Source organism: Penaeus monodon, chromosome 40, assembly GCF_015228065.2.
Source record: "Penaeus monodon isolate SGIC_2016 chromosome 40, NSTDA_Pmon_1, whole genome shotgun sequence".
Taxonomy (NCBI): Eukaryota; Metazoa; Arthropoda; class Malacostraca; order Decapoda; family Penaeidae; genus Penaeus; species Penaeus monodon.
In genome coordinates, this window is record NC_051425.1 from 13,910,585 (window position 1) to 13,923,084 (window position 12,500).

General features: G+C 37.2%; 1 protein-coding gene and 1 pseudogene across 1 annotated transcript in view; one reads left to right on the forward strand and one right to left on the reverse strand.

The window, feature by feature from the left end:
- The window catches only part of LOC119597786 (adenosine deaminase-like), a gene marked incomplete at its 5' end in the record, with an annotated part of 5,928 nt that extends 3,320 nt beyond the window's left edge, over positions 1-2,608 (forward strand). Inside the window, 1 exon segment of the mRNA XM_037947421.1 lies at positions 470-2,608.
- A 367-nt stretch (positions 2,609-2,975) lies between these two features.
- LOC119597929 overlaps positions 2,976-12,500 on the reverse strand; it is a 10,417-nt pseudogene continuing 892 nt past the window's right edge.

Sequence of the window (12,500 nt, forward strand, 5' to 3'; positions counted from 1 at the left end):
GTGTACGTGTGCATGTGCGTGTGTGTGTGAGTGTGAGAGTGAGTGAGTGCGATACTGTTTTTTGATATATCAAACCATATATATGCAAGATTGGAGCAAGATGTACAGTGCTAATAATAAGTTTCTCTGTTTGGATGAATAGTGTATACTTTGTATAAAGTTATGGAGTGTGATAATACTGATTGTAAAATAGTAAGTTATATTAGTAAAATGCAAAAATATTTAAAATATAAATTCATTCACTGATTTAGTTATCAGAAGGAAATCTAGAGAAAATATTAGTGATATTTCTTAAATTTACAGCTATTATTTGATTTACAATAATGACATTAAAAATAAAAATGACATATCTCAAAAGACATTGTAACTGAATTTACAACAATTTTTTTTTTTGTCATATATTGCTAGAGTACACTAAACAGCAAAACAAACTTTTTTGATACCCTAATTTGTCTGTCCTCAATTCAAGAATTTCCAAGCTGCGCTCAACTCTTTCCTGCCACCGGAGGAGAAGAAGGCCCTTATAGACCAGCTTCGCGAAGCCTACAGCTTCATTGACTACAAAGTCCCCTCGCTACCCACATCTTCCCCCCCAACGACCCGGTCTCCAACGCCCCCACTCAAGCCGAGCATCACCTTCGGCACTTGGGCGGACCGATCCTAGAGGGCGTTCTGTGATGTTTGGTTCACGGAGAAGTGTGACTTTCACTTCATTTTGTTGATTTATGTATGTGTACTGGATAATAGTGATGATATCCATTACTATGAAATTTGTTACTGATTTTGTTGTGTACTGAGGTTTACAAAATTGAACAGTTTTCCAGATAAAGAAATGTAATGCACTTGTGCTAGTATGCACAAATATACAAACACACCTATACCTGCACATACACACCCACACCCACACCCACACCCACACTCACACTCCCACACTTCCACACTCTCACACTCACTCCCACTCCTACTCCCACTCCCACAACCACATTCACACCCACACTCACACACTCCCACTCCTACTCCTACTCCTACTCCTACTCTTACTCTTACTCTTACTCCCACACCCATACCTACACCCATACCCACACCAACACCCACACCCACACTCACACCCACACCCACATTCACCTATAACTATGATACATAGTATATACACATTATTAACATCTCAGGGCCTGTTCTTTTGGGAACTTGAAAATTTTTAAAAGCTAATCATAATTAATTCATAAACTTTGACTAACTCGTTAAAAAGAAAGACCGTTTTCTTCAGGCCAGTGATTTAAAATAAAAAGGGAAACACTTTATCATTATAATGCAACACGTTCATAAAAAAGAAAAAAATACAGGGAGACTTAGCGTCTTAAATGGATGAGAGTGTATGCAAAAACATAGTATATATATATGTGCATGAAAAGGGAATAAGCCACAATAATTCTTATTTTGGCTGTTTTCATTTTCATCTTTTGTGTACACGTTTACTGTGTTTGTGTTTGTGTTCATATATGTGCATGTTTGTACATACATACATACATACATACATACATACATGCATGCATGCATGCATGCATGCATGCATACATGCATACCTACATACATACATACATACATACATACATACATACATACATACATACATACATACATACATACATACATACATACATATACATACATACATACATACATGCATACATACAATATTCATGTATGCATGGATGCATTATATATATATGATTTATGAATAGATAATGTATTGTAATAGAAGTTGTAGGATTGTAGCCAGCATGTCCACAATATTTAAAATTACATTTGAAATAAATCAGAATTGACACTGCTAAAATGTCAGTAGGCTAGAATGCTATTTGTATGAAAGCGTATAATAATGAAATATTATATAAAGAAAATATTTTGTTGTTTTTATTTTAGATGCTCTTCACGACCTTCTATGTCCTTTCTGGTGCATAATATAATGAATGTTCATAAATGTTTGTGATATAGGTAATCCATCCAGCTATGTATGTACCAAAAGGAAAAAACATTTTATCAGTAATTTCTACTCCAAAAAATCTCTAAACATTTTTATATGTCAATTATTTTCTTCACTGGAGCTGATCTTCAGTGCCTGTAAATGAAAATTAATAATTGTACAAAGCAAGATTTGTAATTGGTACATTTTTATATGTCTGAATTATGTATTATCTTAAGAAGATTTAACTGAAATGTGTCGGTTACATCTCTCCTCTGTGAAGCTATTCATTCTCATTTATAACTTTGCTATGTGCGAAAATAAATTTGTTGATTTTTAGAGAGAGAGCGAGAGAGAGAAAAAAATGTGTATAGTTTATTACATATAATGATAACAGTTTATAGTGAAAGCCTTTCACAAAATATAATATGACTGATATATAAATGTAAAGTATTTTTGTATGTCATCCATTCCATGTAATTTTACAGACTTTTTGAAAAGGAATATATATAAAATGGTGGTTTGGAGTATGAAAGGTTATCAGCTGCATAACCATTATGAAATTTTGTTTTTATCATACTTGTTTCTTTTTTAAATGACTATTGTTAGACCATTTCTGTAATTATAATAAATTTAGCATTCTTGGATGGTTGTTTTCTTTTGCTTTTTTAGAATTAATAAAACTACTTGGTTTTGGTGGTCTGATGTTACAAACAAATATGTTTTATGATCTAATTCTTTATCAGCTTTTAAGGACAACTGGTTTATATTGAGAGTTACTTATATCCTGCCATGCTCTATCAAGATTTTAAAAAGTTTTTCTAGTTATCTGTTGAAACAAATGTATCTTACTAGAAACAAGTTTTATGAAAAATTGTATGTTAAACATCAATTCTTTTCAGAAAGAAAGAAAGGAAAGAAACTAGTTAGTATCTTCATAAGGAATTTTAAAACACAAGCAAAGATATTGTAATATACTTTTTTATTTATTCAAATATAGAATATAGGAGTAATCTTTGGCTTATAGTTATACAGACAGATCAAACACAATTTCATGACAACCATACAAGTGTCAAGTAAAGAACAGTACTGACACTAAAATTATAAAATGAAATAAATTTATCATTATGGGTTTTTCCCAAGTTTCATAACATTAATACTAAGGGCAGTAGTCATCTTGTACTATACCATTTAGTAGAGTACACGACTACAGTACAAGACTAGTTTAAACAGAAAGAAATAAAGTGCTTTTCTTCATTGATATTACCAGTTCATATTCTACCAAATACAAATAGACATACAACCAAGAGAGAAAAATGGGATGATGAAATAACATCTCTTACTTAGTTTTAATGTAGTGGTGTGTTCATGAAATCTCTCTGGCTATTAATTATTATAATGTTTTTTTTAAGGAAAAATAGTTAAATGTTCTCTTACTGTACTTTTCTATCAGCATTACAGAAATTTTGGCAAGGAATTGAAAACCAGGAAAATTGTTGACTATGACTTGACCTTTGGACATTTCATATTGGTTTAATGTGTGATCTTTGATCATTTCATAGAGCAAGAACAGTAAAAGCAATAGGATTTTTAGTAACTCATAACTACTCACAACTCTAGCATCTACTGTATGAAATCAACCAGTCTACAATATTTCATCTTTCTCAAATACATTGAGATTCCAATATTATTGCAATACGATAAAGATACCAAAATTGTACCACAATTTCTAATATGTTCGCAGTCACAGGTGTAGTAGGGACGGAATTTTAAGATCCTTCTTGACTAACTAACTGTACAGACCCATAGCAAAGGCACTTTGTAACATTTGGCTAGCAAACTGTAGGATTTGAGGGAGCCCCTTGACAGATACTATGGTATCTGTCAGGTGTCATTTTTGAAAATATGGAAATAGAAAAGAAAGGATAATCAAAGAGCCAAATAAAAAAGTTTCGTAGAAGCTTTTCTGTTTACTTTGAATAGAGTAGGTTGTAATATTTTTCCAAGATATAAGAGGTGGGTACACCCCCATCAGAAGATTCTAGGGGGTGTTATTGCTTGCAGGTTATGGAACTGTATTTTATTGTCACCAGGGTACTGGATTCCTTTGATCTCCACAAAATAAAAACTATAGTTCATCCATGAAAGAAAATAAGAAAATATAGAGTTTTACAGCTCAACTCTTATATTAAAAAAAAAAAAAAAATTGTAAATGGCACAAATTCTACGACTCAGTAGTCCTCCTCATCTTCGTACTCATCTGGGTCTTCGGCAATCTCCTCATAGTCCTTTTCGAGAGCTGCCAAGTCTTCACGAGCTTCAGCAAATTCACCCTCTTCCATGCCTTCGCCCACATACCTGTGAAAGAAAGAAAGAAACACTTAGAACAGAGTATGGTTGGCACTACTACACTGCCAAGAAGGAAAAGGAATCAGAGGGAAGGAGAGAGTGACAGAGCTTTTAAAAAAAATTCTGGTGAGAGGGAGAGAGACAGAGAAAGAGAGGGAGGGGTAGAGGAGAGAGGAGAGGATGAGGGAGAGGAAAGAATGAGGGAGTGAGGAGATAGAGGAGAGTAAGGGAAAGAAGAGAGTGAGAAAAAGAAAGGGAGAAGGGAGGGTGGGGTAGGGGGAGGAGTAGGGAGGAGGGAGTGAGCAAGAGGGAGAGAGAAGCAAAGAGAAAGCGAGAAAGAGGGAGAGAAAGGAAGAAAGGGAGAGAGTGAAAGAAAGAGAGAGAGAGAGAGAGAGAGAGAGAGAGAGAGAGAGAGAGAAAGAGAGGAGAGAAAGAGAGAGAGACAGAAGAGAGAGTGAAGCGAGAGAGAGAGAGAGAGAGAGAGAGAAAGGGAGAAGGGAAAGGGAAAGGGAAAGGGAAGAGGGAAAGGGAAAGGGAAAGGAAAGGGAAGAAGAGGAAAGAAAGGGAAAGGAGAAAGAGAAGGAGAAGGAGAGGGAAAGAGAGAGAAGAGAGAAGGAGAGAGAGAGAAGAGAAGAGAGAGAGAGGAGAAAGAAAGAGAGAGACAAGAGAGAGAGAGAGAGAGAGAGAGAGAGAGAGAGAGAGAAAGCAGAAAAAAGAGAGAAGAGAGAGAGAGAGAGGAGAAGAGAGGAGAAAGGAGGAGAGAGAGAGAAGGGAGAGAGAGAGAAAGAAGAGAAAGAAGAAGAGAGAAAAGAGAGAGAGAGAGGAGATGAGACGAGACACAGAAAAAAAACAAGAGAGAGAGAGGAGAGGAAAAGAGAGAGAGAGGAGAGGAGAGAGAGAAGGGGAGAGAAGAGAAGGAGGAGAGACGAGATAGAGAGAGATGAGAGAAAGAGAAGGAGAAAGGAAAACGGCAACGACCACCTCTCTAACTCACCAATGGACGAAGGCCCTCTTGGCGTAGAGTAAGTCGAATTTGTGGTCGAGTCTTGACCAGGCTTCGGCAATAGCAGTGGTGTTGGAAAGCATGCACAGGGACCGGGGTACTAAAGCCAGGTCTCCGCCGGGCACTGTCGTAGGGGGCATGTAGTTGATGCCAACCTGTAAAAGATGGTATGGGATGAGGTTTGGAAACAAATGCCATGGGGGCGGGGCGGAGAGGGGGGGGGGTTATAATTCTGTTTTAGAATGTATGGAAGTTGTTTGGAAAATGATGAAGGTGGTGGTGGCTATAGTGTGGTTGTAGGTGTGGTTGTAGTAATAGATGAGGCTGTTGGTGGTAGTGGTGTTTGATGGTGATGATGATTTTGGTGGTGATGATAATAGTGATGATAGTAGTGATGATGATGATGATGATGATGATGATGATGATGATGATAACGATGATGATGATGATAACGATGATGATGATGATAACGATGATAATAATGATAACGATGCTGATGCTGATGATGATATTGATGATGCTGGTAACTGATGTTTCTGCTATTGTACCAGTTAGTGGCGGCGTTGGTAGTGGTAGTGGTGGTAGTGATGGTGGTGGAGTAGTGGTAGTAATAGTAACAGTGGTAATGGTAGTGTTGGTGAGAGTGGTGGTGCTGGTAGTGATGTGATGATTAATAATAATAATAATAATAATAATGATAATAATAATAATAATAATAATAATAATAATAATAATGATAATAACACACAGATCGCCGCATGCGAGTGCATGGGTGCATCCATGCACACACGTATCGCCCACGCACGTGTGTGAGCGTGCGCGCTGATTTTAGGTAAATCAAACCTAGATACGGTAGTGGGTGAGTCTATCGTAGATGCGATGGTGGGTTGGGAACCACCAACAATGATTGCCTAAGCAACTACTCCCCTAGGGAGTAATCACTGCTTAGCCGCCCCAGTATAAAGACTTAGTAAGCTATATAATGTCCACAGGGCGTCAAGTGGTACGTCAAACACCGTGCCTTCGGGGACCTGGAAATGCCAGTTGGTGGTTGGCGCGGGATATCCAGCTTCTTAGCAATGGGGCTAAAATGTATTCTGCTTCTGAAGTGAAGTGTTGAGACTGGAAGGTTGGGGTGAAGCGTAGCCCTTTCCAGGGGACTAACAAGGGCCATCCTCTCAAGGGCCGAGAAGCTAAGTCTACCTGCCATTTATCAAAATCCACATAGGAGGCCGAGGCTAGATCCCACTCCTGGCCCTGCATTTTCAAGCCACTTATACAACATAGTTCCAACCCGACGACTTAAATGGACAAGGGAAGAGTAAAATGAGGAATGTAACTGCTTTGCAACACTCGAGAGCGTGCAGAAGTTGTTGCATATTTTGCTGGTGTCATGCCTCAAAGACTTCAATCACTGGGTCCTGCTACTATGACCTGGTGTGATTTGATTTTAAATTAGCAGATCTAAAAAAAGAAAATAATAATAAAAAAATAATAATGATAAAACATAAATAACAATAATGAATAAACAGGACCCGTTCTTGAAAGCCTGTTGGAATCATCGACGAACCAACCTTCGTGTTCTTGATGGCCTGAATGGCAGAATTGACATCTTTGGGAACCACATCACCTCGGTACAGCAGTGTAACGGCCATGTACTTTCCATTTCTGGGATTACATTTACAACGCATCATCGGGGAAAAAGAACTCTGGTGAGCTGATCGGTTAATGGGGGGAGAGGAAGGGAAGGATTAATTGGGGAAATGGGAAAAGGAAAAGGTTAATGGTGACAGTCTGGAGCGAGATAGAAGGAAGGTTAAGAGGAAGGAAAGGATTAATTGGAATGGGAACAGATAGGAGGTTTAATGGTGACATTCTGGATGGGGAAGAAAATTTGAATGTGAGAAGGAAGAAAGGAAATGGGGAATTAATTAGTGACACAGTGCGCTACTTATCCATACCGCAACTATCATGAGGATATCCATGCATTACCGTCGACAGACCCACTAGGGCTAGATATGTATATTCACTAATGTAAGAGTTAAATCAAAGTTCACTAATGTAAGGTATAAAATAAAGTTCATTCATGTAAATGACAAAATGACTCATCCATGGCATTTTAAGCACCATAAAGAATATTAAAAAAAAAAAAAAAAAAAAAAAAAAAAACAATATTCATAGCACAAAAGTCCATTAAGCTCGAATCACAAGATATGCGACAATACATCAGCTGCACTAACACACGCCTTCAGCCTCCCAATAGAAGGCTTTACGAGACACATTACCTGCATGTAACTCGTCTTGTCAGCAGCATGAACGGGGGTATAGTTGGCCAGAGGGAAATGGATGCGGGGGTAAGGCACCAGGTTGGTTTGGAATTCCGTCAGGTCGACATTTAGGGCTCCCTCGAACCTGACGATGCGAAAGGGTCAGTTGGTTAGGGGTTTTGTCTTCACTGCGACTAATGTATTAAAAAAAAGGGTATGGATGAGGATGGATATAATTCGCAGCGATTTTTTATTTATTTATTTATTTATTATCACTATTGTTATTATCATTACAGCGAAAGATTTTCTATTTTAGTTCTCTATTTACTTATATATATATATATATATATATATATATATATATATATATATATATATATATATATATATATATATATCATACACACACACACACACACACATATATTGGTTTATTTATTTTCTTTTGCAGCGAGTGAGATGTTTTGTTTCTTTTTGGTTTTACCAGTTTCCACTTCATTTTCGTCAGAAACATAATCTTCACGGCAAAGATAGATGTATGTCACCGGTTTTTAAACTGTATCATCATCATAAATACATATATTTCTACTAAGATATAATCGAAACCGGTCATAAACATCCATTGCCCTGTGAAGATATTCTCATTCCCACTCCTCTTTCTACACTGGGTTAGGTGAAGGTGAGCTGATGATGGTGGAGAGGACTCTTTGAGAAGGATGGGTCCATGTGATCTATCATTACTTATAACTTTAGGATATTGGTATGATCGTGATCATTATTAAATCAGGTACCTTTATAAACAGTATTATTATTACTGCTACTGTTCTTATTATCATTGGTAGTAGTATCATCATATTTTTACGGTATCATCTCATTATATCATTATGATTATCACCATTTTATCACATCAACATCGGTATAATATCATCATCATATCATTATCATATCACCATATCGTTATCAATTTTATCACCGTCATCACTGCTACCTTCACCATCACCTCCGCAACACTACATAACTCAACAACCATTCTGTGCATCTAGACTCCCTCCCTTTATCTATTATCTACCTGAGAGAAGCGGTGATGGAGGAAACGATCTGGCTGATAAGGCGATTGAGGTTGTGGTAAGTGGGTCGTGTGATGTCCAAGTGCTTGTTGCAGAGTTCGTAAATGGCTTCGTTGTCAACCATGAAAGCCACGTCACAGTGTTCCATGGAGGTGTGTGTTGTCAGGATCGAGTTGTAAGGTTCTACCATCGCTGTTGATACCTGTAAAGGGATGATGGGTGGGTGGTGGAGGTAGGGTTTATAGGTGAGGAGGGGTGGTGGGGGGTGAGGGGAGGGGGGAGATTGATTCCGGATGATGGGGACCAAAAGGGGGTGAGAGTGAATGAAAGATAGGGAAGTTCAAGTGGGTCGTTGTCGAGTGCCGGATGGTGGATGGGGGTTGTGGTCTAGTTTAAGGATTTTTGGTTGATGCTTGGTATTTTCTTCACTTTCGATTTGTTTTTTTCTTTTAGAAGTAGATCCGTTGTTCTTCCTTTTTTCTCTTTCCTTTCTCTCTCTCTCTCTCTCTCTCTCTCTCTCTCTCTCTCTCCTCTCTCTCTCTCTCTCTCTCTCTCTCTCTCTATATATATATATATATATATATATATATATATATATATATATATATATATATATATATATATATATATAATATCACAGATAGAAATATTTAATAAAGTTAGGTCGCTAGACCCAGTTTACAAGGACTCGAACACCAGTAAATTGATTCTGCAAATCAATGGCCAGATAGCTTTGCAGATTTGTCAACACCAATACATGTTTATTATTATGATTATTGGTATTATAATTGTTATCATTGTTATTATTTTCATCATAACCATCATCATCATCATCATTTTCCTAACAAACCACTTCATACTGAAATTATAAATTTACGAAGGATAGCTACTGATGCAATTTATATATATATATATATATATATATATATATATATATATATATATATATATATATATATATATATAAAGTTTGAACCATCCTCCTCAAATGCTAGTGTTGATCGAATTTCCTCTCTCAATTTCAGTCATAAGAAATCGAGAGAGGAAAATGGAAAATTATTTATTGTGGTATACCGGTCCCCACACTTCAAAGAGATCTATAGCTCTGTAATCGATTTGTATGGATGAAAGAAGCTGCTGACATGTAATATAACCCTCAACGACGAATTCTCTGTGGATTATTTTTTTACACAGTTGTGTATATATATTTTTTTCTTCCTTTACACACACACACACACACACACACACACACACACACACACACACACACACACACACACACACACACACACACACATATTCACCGTCTTCCTTCACATCTTTGTTCAAAATTCTAAAAATAAGATAATTAAAAATAAGCCAAATTAATTAATAATTTAATTAATAATGAATATCCACGTTTCAGAAAATAACCATTTGTATTGACCGGCGCGACCTTGGTTTCGGGGTAACATATTGGAATTCATGATATCTTCACATCCGGGGCAGGCATGGAGTTCCTTGAACAATAACTATTAAGAATAGCGAATAAATGATAAACCCAGTGAAATGACACAAGACTCGAATTATATACGGATACACCTTATCGAAACCACGTTTATGTGAAACGAAGCATTGATTGATATATACAAAGCTTTGAAGCAATAGTCTCGAAATATAAAAAAGAAAATTCAGTGTTGATTGATCCTAATTATGTGGCCGATTTAGTGAATAATAAGTATTTTAAGAGCTGGTGTTCAGTGTTTTGTGATATTTCTGTGAAAGAGGGAGTCGTAAAGCTCGATTTTTATTATTTATAAATTTCGGTTTTGTTGTATTTGTGTTTCATAAGATAAGGTAAATATTATGGATCTTAGGGCAGGATGATGAAGCCGACATCAGATTCTGGATGAAGTTGAGGTAATGTCTCTTTGTCTTTTTCTCTTCACTTTTATCTGTCTCCTCTCTTTCGCCGATTTTAAAATACACCGAATTCTATTAACTATTGTAGTTTTATGTGATTTTTGATTAAGAAAAACTAACATCATACGAAACATTGTTTTCCCATATGGCCCGCAAGATTCAGGTTTTTAACATATGTTTATAACAATTTGATTTTTCTGAACCTTCTTCTCTCCCCTGTGAGATTAATAGATTTAGCTTATTAGGCATTAAAAACACTATGCACTAGTAAGTCTAGCTTATTAGATATTTTTAAAAATCTATACAAAGTTCTAGCTTATTAGATATTTAAAAATTCTATGCACAGTTCTAGCTTATTGGATAATGAAAAAAATCTATACACTGCCAGTTTTAGCATAGATATTCAAAAACTCTACACACTACCAGTTCTAACTTGTTATATATTGGGAAAAAAAATCTATACACTATCAGTTCTAACACCATATATTGAAAAAAAAAAAGAAAATCCATAAACTACCAGTTCTATTCTAAGTCATCCATTTTGGGAACATCGATTACCTGTGGCGCAGGGTAGATGGCGAACTCCAGCTTGGTTTTCTTGCCATAATCAATAGACAGGTGTTCCATAAGCAGTGATGTAAAACCCGAGCCTGTCCCGCCTCCGAAGGAATGGAATACCAGAAAACCCTGTGGGAGAGAGAGGGAGAGGGAGAGGGGTATGGAGGGGTGAGGGTGAGCGAGGGAGGGTGAGAGTGAGGGAGGGTGAGAGTGAGGGAGGGTGAGAGTGAGGATCGAGGAGAGATTGAGGATTGAGGAGAGATTGAGTGATTGAGGAGGAGGAGAGAGTGAGTGAGAGAGAGAGAGAGAGAGAGAGAGAGAGAGAGAGAGAGAGAGAGAGAGAGAGAGCGAGGAGAGGAGAGAGTGGGAGGGAGGGGGAGAGAGTGAAGGTGAGGATGTGGACGAGGGAAGGGAGGGGTAGGGTTAGAATGAGGGAGGGGGAGGTAGCGTTGGGAGATGGAGAGAGAGAAAGAAAGAGAAAAAAGGAAAAGAAAGAGGAAGAGAAAAAAATAAATACAATTAAAAACTACCTATGAAAAACTATGATGATGGGGAGTAGGTCTACATTAAGAAGGGAATATGGGGGTCATTGTAGACATATCGGAGAGTATGGTCGCTAGAGATCTTAACATTCAACATTTTGTTTAAAATATCTTCTTTTACAATCTGGAAAACTTGAGTTTACCCCTGTAAAATTTTCAAAAAAAATCTCGAACTCTTGACTGGAATAGAGTGCAATATTCCAACTAGCTCGAATGCTTACTGTCAAGCTACTTTCAGGCCATCTCCAGGCTATTTTCAAGCTATTTGCAAGCTATTTTTTCAGGCAAATTTCAAGCTATTTTGACAGACACGCCTAAATACATACCTGCAGGCTATTTGCTTGGTCTGCCAGGCGTCGAATCTGATCGAGCGTGATGCCGATCATTTCTTTCCCGATGGTGGGGCCCCCCGAGCGAAATTATTTTGCAGCATCTTCCTTTCCCGTAACCAGAAGCTGGGGGTTGTAGAGGCCCCTGTACATGCCCGTTCTGATCTCGTCTGTTGAAGAAGTTGCCGAATGTTTAAACGGCGTGATCTTTGTCCTGTTAGGTTGTGGCTGTTAGGGTGTGGTGAAAGGGTTTAAGGTAAAGGGGAATAAGGTTTATTTTTTATTTTTTTTTCAAAGCAAAGAGAAAAGGTGGGGTTTGTTGTACTGGAGCTGGGGTTTTAGGGTTGCTGAATTAAAATTGAGGAAATTTGATTTTGAAATTATTGAAAGAATGTTAATGTACTTACGCTGTGACGTTAGATTGCTGACTGAGTATTTGGTTTTAGTATTAGTTTTCTAAACCATTAGAAAAAAGGAATTGAAAAAAATATTTGTTTTCTAAACCACTAGAAAAGATGAT